General features: G+C 51.6%; 1 pseudogene; it reads left to right on the plus strand.

The window, feature by feature from the left end:
* Positions 1-14,747: 14,747 nt before the first annotated feature.
* Positions 14,748-15,476, plus strand: LOC101054470 (uncharacterized; annotated as a pseudogene).
* The last annotated feature ends 492 nt before the right edge of the window (positions 15,477-15,968 follow it).

Raw genomic sequence — 15,968 nt, forward strand, 5'->3', positions numbered from 1 at the left:
CAAGGTGTCCAAAACCTCAGAAGCAGGAGCTAAGTCACATTAATGAGAATGTTCTGTGGTTGCTAGGACTTAAGAGTTCTCACCTGTTCTGAAGCTTGATTAACCTTGACTTGGATTCTGTGAGATATCATAATAGTTTTGCAATAGTTTTCTTGCACACCCTGTTAATACAGATTGTCGCACTGTCCTAGCAAGTGTGTGTGCTGTGAGAGTAGGAGTTAGTTCTGTGTGCTTAAGGATGTACAAAGCTTGATTTCCCATCAACACAAAGTTATCATTCTGATTGTTTGGATCCTGCTTCTTGGAAATAAATCCCCTAATTGTGAACATGGCGATTGGTCCAGGTGAAAAGTAAGCTTCCTGAAGTTTTAAAATCCAATATGATTCCCAAAACACATGTACACAGGGGAGTCAGGGTTTTTAAAAAACATTTTGCGCTATTTCGTATACTCAAAGATTTAGCTTTGGGGGGTACATAATTTAGATCCCAAGAGAGAACAGATAAAGAGAGGGAGGCTATCTTTGGGAGGCCAAGGCTGGCACTTCGGGAGGCCCAGGCTGGCAGATCATCTGAGGTTGGGAGTTCGAGACCAGCCTGACCAACATGAAGAAACCCTGTCTCTACTAAAATGCAACATTAGCCAGGCATGGTGGCGCATGCCTGTAACCCATCCCAGGTACTCAGGAGGCTGAGATAGGAGAATTGTTTGAACCTGGGAGGTGGAGGTTGCAGTGAGCCGAGATCACGCCATTGCACTCCAACCTAGGCAACAAGAGTGAAACTCTGTCTCAAAAAAAAAAAAAAAAAAAAAAAAAAAAAAAAAAAAAAAAGTGCATTATTAAGGGCTAGACTTGCTCTGAGTACAGGTGCTGTCCCCTCTACCCACACAATCTCTGTGTCACACCCAGCTTCATGGGCATGCCTCTGCATTTGTGGAAACCCTCTGGGTTCCAGAATTGCCAGGACAGGGAAGTTCCAGGAACAACCGGAACAATAGCTAAGTGTAGCGCCTATGACCCCAAGATCTCTTTCTCTTCGTTGATCAAAGCATTTGTACTTTCCATGAGATTACTGGATCATTAGCACTCATTCTGAAATTGCTTTTCAGAGTTTGGTTTTACTTTGTGTCCACAGCATTATGTCCCATCACTGTTGCTATGGTGGCATGTTGATTTCACTCAACCACATGCATGAGCACCAGAAACCCTTCTTAAAAACAAAAAACTTGGCCATTTTCCTTAAAAGACCTTCAGAAATGGCCTTTAAATGGATATGGAGCACCTCAGTTTGCTTTTTAATAGTTTCTACGTACAGCTTCTCTGGATAGAAAAATGATCACCTTATCTATGCCAATGTGGAGATAGAAAAAAACAATGACAAACTGTCCATGGAAAACATCTCCCATCTAGGAAGTTAGTTCTTCCAGATCTCCCGGGAACACACAAGGTGAGGAAGAGACGGTGCCTACAGCTGCATCAACTGAAACTGGTTAAGAGGCCAGTACTCAGCTTCATCAGACAGACTGAGCCTTTCACGTGGTTCTGATGATGCAAACTCCAATTTGAAAAGGCTGAAGAAGGATATTTAGATGGGGATGAGGGAGGGATTGCATTTACATGAGGTGATGAGCATCCGGAGAAGAGTCTCTATAGCAGGACATATTTATTCTTTTTCACTTCTAATTTTGAAATAAAACTCTTTTTTTTTTTTTTTTGAGATAAGAGTTTTGCTCTTGTCACCCAGGCTGGAGTGCAACGCCACTATCTCATGTGACCGCAACCTCCGTCTCCCAGGTTCAAGTGATATTTCTGCCTCAGCCTCCCGAGTAGCTGAGATTACAGGCGCCCGCCCCATGCCAGAGTAATTTTATGTATTTTTAGTAGAGACGGGCTTTCACCATTTTGGCCAGGCTGGTCTTGAAATCCTAACCTCAAGTGATCCACCCGCCTTGGCCTCCCAAAGTTCTGGGATTACAGGCATGAGCCACCATGTCCGGCTGAAATAAAATTATTTCTATGTGTATAAATAATGAATAAAAAACAAATTTTTAGGAAAAACATATGGCATTCTCTTGTGTGCACATATTTTATCCTAAATGTATCTTACCCAAAATCCCAATTCAAAAATTAAATCCCTACAGAAAAACTGAAGCATTCTCCATTTCTGTCAAGGAAACATTATTAATATCCATATTATCTTTGTTATTGTTAAACCAAAATATTTTGCAGAGAACCGGACAATTCAGAACAAAAATATTTTAAATATTTTATTACACATTTCTCTTTAATTTTCAATAGCATACTGCATTTTTAAATCCGGATAAAATGTTACAACAGTAGTCATCTATGCACACAAGAATATCCACAGAAACACACTGGAGGTGTGTTCACCGTTCTGGCAGTGGACAGAACAAAGCAGCACCCTGCACCTCAACACTCAGGACAGAGACAGCGCCCTCTAGGGCTGCATTCGAGGTCAGCACCAACCATGTGCAAAGCTGATCTGGGCCTGCCCCAAGGAGGAGGCTAAGCTCATGTACCCCACCTGGCCTCACCTTCCTCCTGTCCTCTGTGAAAGGGACAGGAGAATAATGGTCCTAAGCTGCCACTTAGCAGCTGCGGGCCTTGGGCAAGTAAGTCCCTGTCTTCCTCTGAGCCTCCCACTTTCTCAAGGCTCTGAGTCACAGAAAGAGGCAGAACTGAGGGGGACATGAAGGCTTCCTCCCACCAAGTGGAGAGCGGTGGGCATCAACACCTCCATCGGCACGGAGCTAACTTGCTTTCCAGACCGCCATGACATGTTACACAGCCCAGTTTAGTGGGGGAAGGACAGGACTGTGCTGGGGCTCCGGGCTGGACTCCAGCTCTGCCTTTTCCTGCCAGCAAGCTTCATCCAGGACACAGCTCCCATGTCCCCAAGTTTTCTCCTCTGTCATATGGGAACGATGATCTCACGGGTTATGGGGATGATAAGACTGTTCAACAGCAAAGGTATAAAACTGTGCCCGGCAGAAGCAATCAGTGCTGTAAGAGGTCAGGAGACGCTGACCTCCAGGGCTCAGTGGTGATCGGGACAGGTGATCACAGTTAGTGACCGGGGAGCACCTCCAGGTCTTGGGAAACACTGGGTTTTAACACAGATGGTGGTTTCCCAGCGTAGTCAGGTCAAGACAACATACGCACCACATGCTCAGGATACCTGCGCTTTATGTTGGTGTATAATTCTTTCCAGAAAGTGGTTTAGTTTTTTATTTTAAAGCAGGACCTGAGAATTAGAAACAGTCCTGGGAAAGGTTCAGGCCTCTACAGGGTGGGACGGGGCCCAGGCCTATATCTCTGAGGAGTAAAGAGGAACCCACAGAATTTTGGGGAATACAGAGAAACAGAGAGGAATTGCAATGAATGTGTGTGCATGCGTGCATGTGTGTGTGCATACACACAGAGGGGCCAGAGGAGGAAAACAGCAAGGCCCAGAGGACAGAAGGATCTCGAGGCCCGAAAGGCCGGTGCATTGCACCTGGCTGATGGCAGCAGAGAGGCCTGACGTTCATGGGTCATTTGTGGCCCTCTTCATGCTCATGGACTCCTTACGACTATCCACAGCTCTGAGATGGGGACCTTGCGAGCCAGAACCAAGCATGTGCTCTGCCTGTCCCTGAGGCAGCTCTTGGGACTGTGGGGTATGGACCCCTGCCAGGCTCGCCTGTCCCCGGGACACTCAGGATGCGCTTCAGGCCTCCTGTCTCCTGCAGGCACCTCCACAAGCCGCCTTTTGAAGGTAATTGCAGGAGTTGTTACAGCAACACCTGTGTGCTAAGGCAGACGACAGGACCACCACAGAAGTGACACTCTGTGCAGGGAGGGGAGAAGGGAGTCTCCTCTAGTTTTGCATCCTGGGCCTGCAGGGAGTTTCCACTCATGGTGGGTTCCACCGGCCCCAAAACCCCACACGTTCCCTGTCATCCTCCAACAGGCACTGCCACCATGTCCAGGGCCACGCTCACAGCTGAGTCCTACACAGACCAGTGACCATCGGTCACACCATCACGTTCAGTTTCCTTCTGTCTGGTCCACATCCAGATTCGGGGAGGCTTTCCACATGCACACCTCACTTCATCTTTGACGTGCTATGGCCTGAATGTCAGCGTCCCCTAAATTTATATGTTGAAGCCTAATTCCCAATGGGGTAGAATGAACAGCTGGGGCCTTTGGAATCGTCCGGAAGCCAGACCAGCATTATTAACGATCCTCTCCTGGAGAAGTTAGTGCTCTCATCAAAGAGGCCCTAGAAACCTCCCCTGGCCCTTTCAGCCACATGAGGACACAGCTAGAGGCACTGCCTTAAGGAACCAGCCCTCACCAGGCTCTGAATCCTCAGGCATCTTGATCTTGAACTTCTCAGCCTTCAGAACTCTGACGATACATTTCTGGGGCTTATAACTCCCAGACTAATGCACTTTGTTGGAGCAGCCCAGAGGACGAGGACGGGCTCTCCCTTCTCACCTGACATCCTAAACTCCCAGGATGCGCCCCTCACAAGCACGACCCCTTTGCCGGAATTCCATGGGTGAAGGGGCCAGGAGAGGCCCCTCTGAACTGCTCACAGGCTCTCAGAGGTCCCTCAGAATGGAGAGGACAGCAAGCAGGATGGAAATCTATCAACAATGAACGACACACAGAACCCCAGCAGAACCTTACAGGAAAGGATCAAAGAGAGGAGGCGAAATGCGGGAGGCGGGAGGCGGAGGCGGGACCCCCCACCTGAGGGTGAGGGCCTCCTGCCCAGAACAGGGCAGTGGCAGAGTACGCAGGGAAAAGAGCCACCTAGAAGACCAGTGAACTGCAGGATGCATCTCACAGAGCCCAGAGTGGCGCCTGCTGTGTGCAGAGCCCAGGAGCACCAGAAATCAGAGCTGTGTCGAAAGAGATATTGACACTCTGAAGAACGCGTCAGTCATTGACCACATCCTGCATCACAAAACAGGGGCATTCTCTAGAGTGAAGGCAAGGAGAGAAGTCCACCAAGAACGTACTCACCAGGGAGGTGGGGAGCAAGTGTCCGAGACTCCCGGGACTGCCAGGCCCCTTCTTTGCTCACAGAGAAAGAGGACGAGGCCGCATTCTGCAGGCTCCAGCAGGCTCCCAGGTTAGGGGATGTGATGAAGAATTGGAAGGTCACACTCAGGGCTGGAAAGGCCCAGAAAGCTAGGAAGTCCCCGAGGCAGCCACTGTGCTCCAGGCCAGCCCTGTCCACACACCACACTGCCTCCTGCCCCAGGGAGAAGAGTCTCTGAGCCCAGGATCTGCAAGCCTCTGCAAGGTCCACAGAGCCCCAGGGTTTGCAAGCTTCATCCAAGGGTAAAACACAAACCAGGATGAGGCATTTGATCCAGGGTCCTCCTGCACTGAGAAGAGGGAAGGACAAGGAGACTGAGCGCCAAAGCATGGAGAGTCAAGATGTGGGCAGAGGCCGAGCTGCGGGCAGAGCCACGCCTGTGGCCCTAACCCGGGGATGCCAGGTTCCTCCAGCTACCCCTCCCCTTACTCACCAGCTGGCTTGGGAGGAGGCTTTCCATCGCTATCCCAAAAGTCTGCTCCAACACCACCCACATGGAACTTCTGACTCTCTAGAAGCAATAGTGTCCGGGTACTCAGAGACAACACGAATGACCCCCATGGAGCGCGGCTCTCTAGTGACGCCCCCTGTCTGGCAACAGCTGGACTTCCAACCAATAGCGCTTCTTCTATCAGCGATGCGGGCTGCTCTCTGGGCAGTGCTTGGGTTGAAGGGATTCCAGGACTTTGTGCTCAGAGCACACGAGTCTCCACCTCGCCCTTCTTGAGCGTCTGCCTGGGCTACCCACACACCACTGTGCTGGGGAGGTGCAGAGGCGGCCACACCCACCCACATCTACTGCCTTCTCTAGAGATTTCACAGGCCAGTAACTCTAAAATGCCACCCTTTCTTCATACATTTCCAAAAGAAGGAATGAAGAACACAGCAGCGTGTTCAGAAACCTTTCTTCTGGAGGAAAAACAGAACTCTGGCCAAGGACACACATAAACCAAGTTTCTGCCGTGCCCCGACAGTCCCTCACTTTCTGCAGCCAAGTGCAGAGTGGGCATGGGCCATGCCACTGTGGCTCCTATGACAGGGAACCTCTCATTCAGCTTCCAGGATGAGTAAAAGCCACGGAGCTTCCCATTTCACCAAATGCAGATGAGACGTTTCGGGGTGGCAGACCCTGCATTTACAGGGCAAAGAAGAGACAGAACCCACTGCCGGTACCAGTGGCCAGGGCCCCCAGGAGTCCCTGGGCATCAGCTGGAGGCGGTGCCCCCTGCACTGCCACCCACAGGCCAGTAGCCCCGTTTTTCCCTGCTGTCCATCATGAACCGAGGAACGGGGCACCAGCTCTGGGGTGTGGAGAGCACACGGGTGCCTGGCTCCTCCTCACCCGATTCCACAGAAACGTGTCCTGACTCAAGGCACATTTAAAGGTCTTGACTTTCTTTCCTCTCCCAACTCCAGAGAGGGCACAGATGCCCAGAGTGAGGGCAGTTACTTGACCACCAGGTGTGGAGTGGCCCTGGCCAGCTTCGGGGATCCCTGCAGACCGAGGGTGGGCTGGTGCAGGAGAAAAGTGACATCCTCTCCTCCTCTCTCCTGCCAAGACTGGGACAAGGAGAGGGAGTGGTCCACTCGCAAAACCGAGTGGGGAGGAGGGGTGACGTCACGGTTTTCTACACAGAATCCCTGCATGCCACAATAGGTGTCCCCGCTCTTCTTCAGGGCACCTACTTCCATGCTGGGAACACAGTATTAGACCTCGGCACGGGCCACATGTCCCTCCCACCCCACGCCCAGAAGGGAATCAGGACCAGGAAGGAGTTTCCATGCCATGGACAAGCGCTGGGTGAGCACCGGGTGGGGGGTCCTGCTGTGGCGGGTCCTGCGCTGACTGGAGCAGGGCGGAGAAGCAGGCGAGGTGCTGTGCAGTCTGCAGGCTAACTCTGCAGTTGAAAATGAGGACTCCCTGCTGGGCGCACACCTGGAGGAAGGGAAGCACCTTTCCTCGGAGTCTGTCCCTGTTGCCTGACAATGGCATTCGTGCCCATCCAAAGGACCAGCCGCCACCACTGCTGGCTGCAAATGTCCTTTCAGGCAAACACGGCACCTGGAGAAAACCAGGCAGAGAGGGAGGGAGGGGTTGGGTCGGAAAGTCACCTGGCGCTGACAAGGACACTGAGGGAACAGTGGTTCCATCGGAGCAGAGCTGTGTGCTGGGCCTTCTCTTGGAGCATAAAGCAGTGCTGCAGGGGTGGCTTCTGGCCTGGAAACTGCCTCTTTGGAAAGTGACCTGTGGCTCCGTGTAGCTGTTCTGGCGTGACGGTGCTGAATCTTGTCCTTGGTGCACCTTCTTGCGCTCAGGGCTGAGGAGCCCTCTGTGACCTGCCTGGACCAGGTAGCGCCACGGAGATCCCCTTCAGGGACGCAGGTGCTCCTGCGCACAGGCCTGCCCGCCATCTGCAGGAAGCATGCGGTGCTCCCGGCTCTCCCGGACAGTCTCAGCCGCTGAAGTCAACTCGCCGGCTTCCAGGGGAGGCTTCTCCCTGTGCCTCCGGGTTCTGTGGTCAAGGCCAATGCAGGGCCGAGAGTGATCGCTGCAAAAGAAAAGCCCAGGTGAAGCGCACTCAGCTATCTGTGGCCTGGGAGTCCCCATGAAGTAAGTTTAGGAAGAAACCACCAGAGCCACGGATGGCGCCTGGATCCCCGGTGGGGAGGGAAAGGGCAGCGCGCCTCATCTCCGCGGAGCCATTGCTGCTGTGCTGCGATCTCATCACTTCTATCTTCATTAGTTACTATTCCCATGAGAAAGGAAGATACTCATGCAACATTTTATTTTTATTTTATTTTAATTTTTGAGACGGAGTCTCTGTCGCCCAGGCTGGAGTGCAGTGACGTGATCTCGGCTCACTTCAACCTCCGTCTCCCGGGTCCAAAAGATTCTCCTGCCTCAGCCTCTCGAGTAGCGGGGAGCACAGGTGCCTGCCACCACGTCTGGATAATTTTTGTATTTTCCGTAGAGATGGGGTTTCAGCATGTTGGCCAGGCTGGTCTCCAACCCCTGACCTCAGGTGATCTGCCCTGCCTTGACCTCCCAAAGTGCTAGGATTGCAGGAGTGAGCACCACCGCACCCAGCCTTAAAGCGACATTTTAAAAATTCAAATTCATGCTAAACCTTTCATCGTGGGCAAAACATCCGCATTTTAAACCAAGCCGTGGTCAGATCCTGTAACTGCAACACTCTGAGGGCTGTACGAGTGTTGGGCAAGGTGGGAAACGAAGTTTGGGCAAGTTCCATTCCACCTATAAGGTTGTCACCAAAGAAAAGGGAAAGGACTCACTTGCCGAATGGTCCACGCAGCTCCCAGGCGCACGGCACTGCCACAGAGCAGGGGTCTGCTCCCCGAGGACTGGGGCTTTAACGACGATGACCATTTCCCACTTTCGTCTAAAAGGACAGAAGGAGTTGGTGAAGTGTCCGGCTTTTTCCTAAGGGAAGGAGGTGCCGACAGCGTTGCTGTCACTGCTGCTGGCCACAGGAAGATGCAAACATACTGCCCACCCTACAATCGTGTTCTCTTTTTTCTTTTCTTTTAGAAATGGAGTTTCGCTCTCTCGCCAGACTGGAGTGCAGTGGCGCAATCTTGGCTCACTGAGATCTCCGACTACCTGTTTCAAAGGATTCTCCTGTCTCAGCCTCCAGAGTAGCCGAGAGGACAGGCATGCACCACCACACCCAGCTAATTTTTGAATTTTTAGTAGAGATGCGGCTTCAGCATGTTGGCCAGGATGGTCTCGATCTCCCGACCTTGTGATCCGCCCGCCTCGGCCTCCAAAAGTGGTGGGATGACAGGCGTGAGCCGAAGTGGGCGACTTCACTGGGGCTGCAACTGCAGAAAAGAGCTGATGGGATCGGAGAGCGGCTCGGGGGCCGCAGGAGCTCAGAGTCATCAAGGACCGGCCCAGGGAGCCCGGAAGAGGAAGGGCCCGCTACGAAACTAATTCATTAATTTTATGGAACTGAGGCTGTTTCAGGACTTTTTACTCACTCTTGGCGCCGCTCCAGCGATTTCCAAGCCCCGGACCCGCCGCAAACACAGCCGGGCTTGGACCCAAACCTCCGTCCGGTCCCGCCCGGTCCTGTCCTGCCCGGTTGGAGGCGGCGGTTGGGTTCCGCGCCAGGCGCGCGCCCTCTGCTGGCCGTTGGGGCGCAGCGCGGGGAGCGGGGAGCTCGCGGCCGAGCGTTAGTCGCTCGCCCCCTGGCGGTCTCTGGCGGAATCGCTCACATTCTCCGTCCCTTGCTCTCTGCTCCTGGCTGGGGGGTGCTCGGCTTCAGCCTTGCCTGCTCCCTTTACTGGGCTACGCCTTGGAGCCACGGCTTAACAGTAAGGAAATCTTCATGCCTTTGACATGTCTGAATAGGATCCCCCCTCATTCGGGTCTGAATGCAAAGACCTGCTCCAAGTTCTCCTGGGAAACAGGACATAGCTTCAAAATCCGGGAGATGCAAGACACCTGTTTTTGTAACCACATTCTCCAGGCTTCAGCCATCTGGACACGGAGGGCCACGGTGGGGCTTGATATAAGATCTCCCAGAGAAACCACCCTCCAGCCTTGATCGCAGACTGGAAGATGAAAGCAGAAATTCTTCTAGTGTATCTGTTTGGGAATCGTTGTCTACAGATTCTTCTAAGAAATCACCACCTGAAGACAAAGACAGGGAGGTGGTCAGGGGTGAAACTGAAGGGAGCTTTCCTCTCGTTTGACCTTCCCCACAGGAAAGCCATAGAGGAAGTTACACCTGTAACTTTCTGATCAGTTATACAGATTACTGTTTGCTCATCTGAAAAAGAAATCCATTCTCTTCTGTCCCAGCTATTAATAGTCTTAAAATAATGAAAATGACACTTTCTCCTTGTTATTCCCATCCACTCTAGTCAACATATGGAATAGTGGGCTCTTTTCCCATTTGAACTTCCAAAATTAGGACATGTAGTTCTGGACACCAGTTGAAAACCGAAACAGGCACGTGAGTGCCGTGTGCGCTCTGTTGCGGGCTAGCATGTTCTCCCTTCTTTATCCAGGAAGCATGGCTGTGTTCTCTCTTTTCACTGCTAGGGGTATTGTCTTTGATGGCGTGATCTCTTTTTAGAATGACTCTCCAAGGGGCCCAAATATGTCTGTTGGTGGAGAGTGTGTATCACCTGGTTTCCTTGGTATCCAGCCTAGAGCCTACCATTTAAGGAACTCTTGTCCGTATACTCAAAGTTAACAACGATGGCCGTAGTAACAGAAAAACACACATACCAGTTATAGGTGATTTGAGAGGATGATAGTTAATCCAAAGACACATTTTAAAGGATCCATGGCTCTAACTAGGGAAGTTACAAATGAAAAATGTATGGGATATTAAAAAAAATAATCATTTCATTATATTTTCTTAAAGATTGGATTTGCACAATTTGGAGCATCAGGATGAGAAAGGAGGGTGTAGCTGCTACTGGAGGCCTCGGTCCCACTGTCCTGTCAGTCCTCTTCGGGATCCCGAATAACTGCACGGATCTCCCCAGGCCTGCTTAGTCTTCCTCCGGCAATAGAGAAACAGCTGAATCTAATAACGTATTCAAAGACCTTGGAAAACCAGTCATTCTCTAATTCTAGTCTCTGCTGTTGGGAAAAAACCATGAATTTCTCTTTTGAAGGACCAAAGATGCTGAACTTTACTGGCTGAGTTCCATCCATGCCCTCTTCCTTGAGTTGTTTCCCTGAGTTTAATTTTTTTTTTAAATCAGGTTTCAGGTCGTATCTTTGAGTATAAAAAATGTGCAAACAAGGAAATTGGTTTCTTGTGTTTTTAAAGAGTCTTATTACACACAGTATAAAAATGAACAGGAGACTTATACACCAAACACGCACCCTCTCTCCCACTACTCACTAAATGGGACACTCTTTCCAGCATCGAAGGCATTATCTGTGGCCAGGTAAAAGAACCCTGGTCCTCTATGTGTGCCTGGAAGGGATAGGTACTGTGCACAGATCTGGCCTGTGAAATCATATGCACCACTATACTTGTATTAGTACATTTTCACACTGCTGATAAACACCTAAGAAAGAGGTTTAATTGGACTTACAGCTCCAGGTGGCTGGAGAAGCCTCACAATCATGGCAGAAGGCAAGGAGGGGCAAGTCCTGTCTTACAAGAATGGCAGCAGGCAAGGAGCGAGAGGGTTTGTGCAGGGAAACTCCCATTTTTAAATCCATCAGCTCTTGTGAGACTCATTCACTATCATGAGAACAGCGCAGGAAATACCCACCCCTGTAATTCAATCACCTCCTACCGGGCACCTCCCACCAGGCTCCTCACACATGGCAATTGTGGGAGTCATAATTCAAGATGAGATTTGGGTAGTGACACAGCCAAATCATATCAACTTTCTTCCCTTTACAGGGATTAGAATAACCTAAGCACCACAATTACACAGTCATACATTAATGATATCGAAGCCTCAAAACACCAAGTAACTCATGTTCTGAATCACTGTTTGGAAGACAGCCAAACAGGTGAGTCCCTGATGAGAAACACCTGCACCAGCCTTTTATATGAAAGAAAGATAAATTGGCAGTACAATCAAGCTACCGATCACTGTTTATCTTTATAATACCCATCGGTCTTAACAAAATACTCTTTCGAAGAAAGTGTCACAAGTTCAGTTCAAACATAAGAACAGCAAATGCAATTTCATATCATTATAATAGATGAAAGAATATTACAAATAATAAAGTTTTTCAAAGAATACAGATTTTATTCTCTTTAAACATTTTTGTATCTCAGAATGTACAAGATATTGTCAAAGCAATTCCATGATTTTGGTAATAATAGTTGCCAGTAGGAGCAAAAAGAATTGACATTTCTTTTTGAGCTGGGCAAACAATCTGTATGATTGATTAGAAAGAGCCACAAGTATAACTTCCTTTACAGTTTTCCTGTGGATAATGTCAAATGAAGGAAAATAAACCTTCATATTTTCATTTAATGTAATTTTTTAAAAGATGGGGTCTCGTTATTTTGCCCAGGCTGGTCTCGAACTTTGGCCTCAAGGGATCCTTCTCCCTCAGCCTCTCATCTCTCACCTCCTGCCTCTCAAATGCCAGGATTATAGGTGTGACACACTGCACCTGGGGAAGAAAGCACTTCAATTTCACCCCTAAAAACCTCCCAGGCAAAGACTGAATTTCTTTCCCTTCAGATGGGGGCGAATTTTTAGAAGAACCTTTAGACAATGATTCCCGAACAAGGACAAAGTAGATTTTCTGCTTTCATCTTCCTAATTGTGATCAAGGCTGGAGGGTGGTTTCTCCAGGAGATCTTATCCCAAGCACCACTGTGGCCTTCCGTGTCGATGGTTGAAGCCTGGAGAATGTGGTTGTGAAAACAGGTGTCTTGTGTTTTCCGGATTTTGAGGCTATGTCCTGTTTCCCAAGAGAACTTGGAGCAGCCTGAGTCTTTGCATTCAGGCCTGACCGAGAGGGGATCCTATTCAGACATGTCAAAGGCATGAAGATTTCCATACTTTAAAGCAGTGGCTCCAGGTGTGCCTCAGGAAAGGCAGCAGGCAAGGCTGAAGCCGAGCATCCCTCGGCTAGGAGCAGAGAGCAAGGGACGGAGAATGTCAGCGATTCCGCGAGAGGCCGCGAGGGGCCGAGCGACCACCGCTCGGTCGCGAGCTCCCCGCTCTCCCCGCTGCGCCCTAACGGCCAGCAGAGGGCGCGCGCCTGGCACTGAACCCAACCGCCCCCTCCAACAGGGCAGGACAGGACCCGGCAGGACAGGATGGAGGTCTGGGTCCAAGCCTGGCTGTGTTTGCGGCGCCGACGGGGACCTGGAAGACGCTGGGGCGGCGCCAAGAGTGAGGAAAACGTCCTGAAAAAGCCTGAGTTTCAAAACAAATATTAGTGACTTTGTTTCTTGGCCCTAACTCATGTGCCCTGAGGTGTTCCGGGAGCAGCGCCCCTCCTGTTCCAGGCTCCCTGGCCCGGCCTTTGATGACTCGGAGCTCCCGCGGCCCCCGAGCCGCTCTGGAGACTCCCGGGAGCACCTCCTCGATCCCGTCAGCTCCTTTCTGCAGTTGCATCCTCAGTTAAGCCGCCCACGTTGAAAACACTATCTTCGGGAGGGACGGTATGTTTGCATCTTCCTGTGGCCAGCAGCAGTGACAGCAACGCTGTCGGCACCTCCTTCCCTTAGGAAAAAGCCGGACACTTCACCAACTCCTTCTGTCCTTTTAGACGAAAGTGGGAAATGGTCATCGTCGTTAAAGCCCCAGTCCTCGGGGAGCAGACCCCTGCTCTGTGGCAGTGCCGTGCGCCTGGGAGCTGCGTGGACCATTCGGCAAGTGAGTCCTTTCCCTTTTCTTTGGTGACAACCTTATAGGTGGAATGGAACTTGCCCAAACTTCGTTTCCCACCTTGCCCAACACTCGTACAGCCCTCAGAGTGTTGCAGTTACAGGATCTGACCACGGCTTGGTTTAAAATGCGGATGTTTTGCCCACGATGAAAGGTTTAGCATGAATTTGGATTTTTTAAATGTCGCGTTAAGGCTGGGTGCGGTGGTGCTCACTCCTGCAATCCTAGCACTTTGGGAGGTCAAGGCGGGGCGGATCACCTGAGGTCAGGGGTTGGAGACCAGCCTGGCCAACATGCTGAAACCCCATCTCTACGGAAAATACAAAAATTATCCAGGCGTGGTGGCAGGCACCTGTACTCCCCGCTACTCGAGAGGCTGAGGCAGGAGAATCTTTTGGACCCGGGAGACGGAGGTTGCAGTGAGCCGAGATCACGTCACTGCACTCCAGCCTGGGCGACAGAGACTCCGTCTCAAAAATTAAAATAAAATAAAATGTTGCATGAATATCTTCCATTCTCATGGGAATAGTAACTAATGAAGATAGAAGTGATGAGATCGCAGCACAGCAGCAATGGCTCCGCGAAGATGAGGCGCGCTGCCCTTTCCCTCCCCACCGGGGATCCAGGCGCCATCGGTGGCTCTGGTGGTTTCTTCCTAAACTTACTTCATGGGGACTCCCAGGCCACAGATAGCTGAGTGCGCTTCACCTGGGCTTTTCTTTTGCAGCGATCACTCTCGGCCCTGCATTGGCCTTGACCACAGAACCCGGAGGCACAGGGAGAAGCCTCCCCTGGAAGCCGGCGAGTTGACTTCAGCGGCTGAGACTGTCCGGGAGAGCCGGGAGCACCGCATGCTTCCTGCAGATGGCGGGCAGGCCTGTGCGCAGGAGCACCTGCGTCCCTGAAGGGGATCTCCGTGGCGCTACCTGGTCCAGGCAGGTCACAGAGGGCTCCTCAGCCCTGAGCGCAAGAAGGTGCACCAAGGACAAGATTCAGCACCGTCACGCCAGAACAGCTACACGGAGCCACAGGTCACTTTCCAAAGAGGCAGTTTCCAGGCCAGAAGCCACCCCTGCAGCACTGCTTTATGCTCCAAGAGAAGGCCCAGCACACAGCTCTGCTCCGATGGAACCACTGTTCCCTCAGTGTCCTTGTCAGCGCCAGGTGACTTTCCGACCCAACCCCTCCCTCCCTCTCTGCCTGGTTTTCTCCAGGTGCCGTGTTTGCCTGAAAGGACATTTGCAGCCAGCAGTGGTGGCGGCTGGTCCTTTGGATGGGCACGAATGCCATTGTCAGGCAACAGGGACAGACTCCGAGGAAAGGTGCTTCCCTTCCTCCAGGTGTGCGCCCAGCAGGGAGTCCTCATTTTCAACTGCAGAGTTAGCCTGCAGACTGCACAGCACCTCGCCTGCTTCTCCGCCCTGCTCCAGTCAGCGCAGGACCCGCCACAGCAGGACCCCCCACCCGGTGCTCACCCAGCGCTTGTCCATATCATGGAAACTCCTTTCTGGTCCTGATTCCCTTCTGGGCGTGGGGTGGGAGGGACATGTGGCCCGTGCCGAGGTCTAATACTGTGTTCCCAGCATGGAAGTAGGGGCCCTGAAGAAGAGCGGGGACACCTATTGTGGCATGCAGGGATTCTGTGTAGAAAACCATGACGTCACCCCTCCTCCCACTCGGTTTTGCGAGTGGACCACTCCCTCTCCTTGTCCCAGTCTTGGCAGGAGAGAGGAGGAGAGGATGTCACTTTTCTCCTGCACCAGCCCACCCTCGGTCTGCAGGGATCCCCGAAGCTGGCCAGGGCCACTCCACACCTGGTGGTCAAGTAACTGCCCTCACTCGGGGCATCTGTGCCCTCTCTGGAGTTGGGAGAGGAAAGAAAGTCAAGACCTTTAAATGTGCCTTGAGTCAGGACATGTTTCTGTGGAATCAGGTGAGGAGGAGCCAGGCACCCGTGTGCTCTCCACACCCCAGAGCTGGCGCCCCGTTCCTCGGTTCATGATGGACAGCAGGGAAAAACGGGGCTACTGGCCTGTGGGTGGCAGTGCAGGGGGCACCGCCTCCAGCTGATGCCCAGGGACTCCTGGGGGTCCTGGCCACTGGTACCGGCAGTGGGTTCTGTCTCTTCTTTGCCCTGTGAATGCAGGGTCTGCCACCCCGAAACGTCTCATCTGCATTTGGTGAAATGGGAGGCTCCGTGGCTCTTACTCATCCTGGAAGCTGAATGAGAGGTTCCCTGTCATAGGAGCCACAGTGGCATGGCCCATGCCCACCCTGCACTCGGCTGCAGAAAGTGAGGGACTGTCGGGGCATGGCAGAAACTTGGTTTATGTGTGTCCTTGGCCAGAGTTCTGTTTTTCCTCCAGAAGAAAGGTTTCTGAACACGCTGCTGTGTTCTTCATTCCTTCTTTTGGAAATGTATGAAGAAAGGATGGCATTTTAGAGTTACTGGCCTGTGAAATCTCTAGAGAAGGCAGTAGATGTGGGCGGGTGT

The sequence above is a fragment of the Saimiri boliviensis genome, chromosome 2 (genome assembly GCF_048565385.1).
Source record: "Saimiri boliviensis isolate mSaiBol1 chromosome 2, mSaiBol1.pri, whole genome shotgun sequence".
NCBI lineage: Eukaryota > Metazoa > Chordata > Mammalia > Primates > Cebidae > Saimiri > Saimiri boliviensis.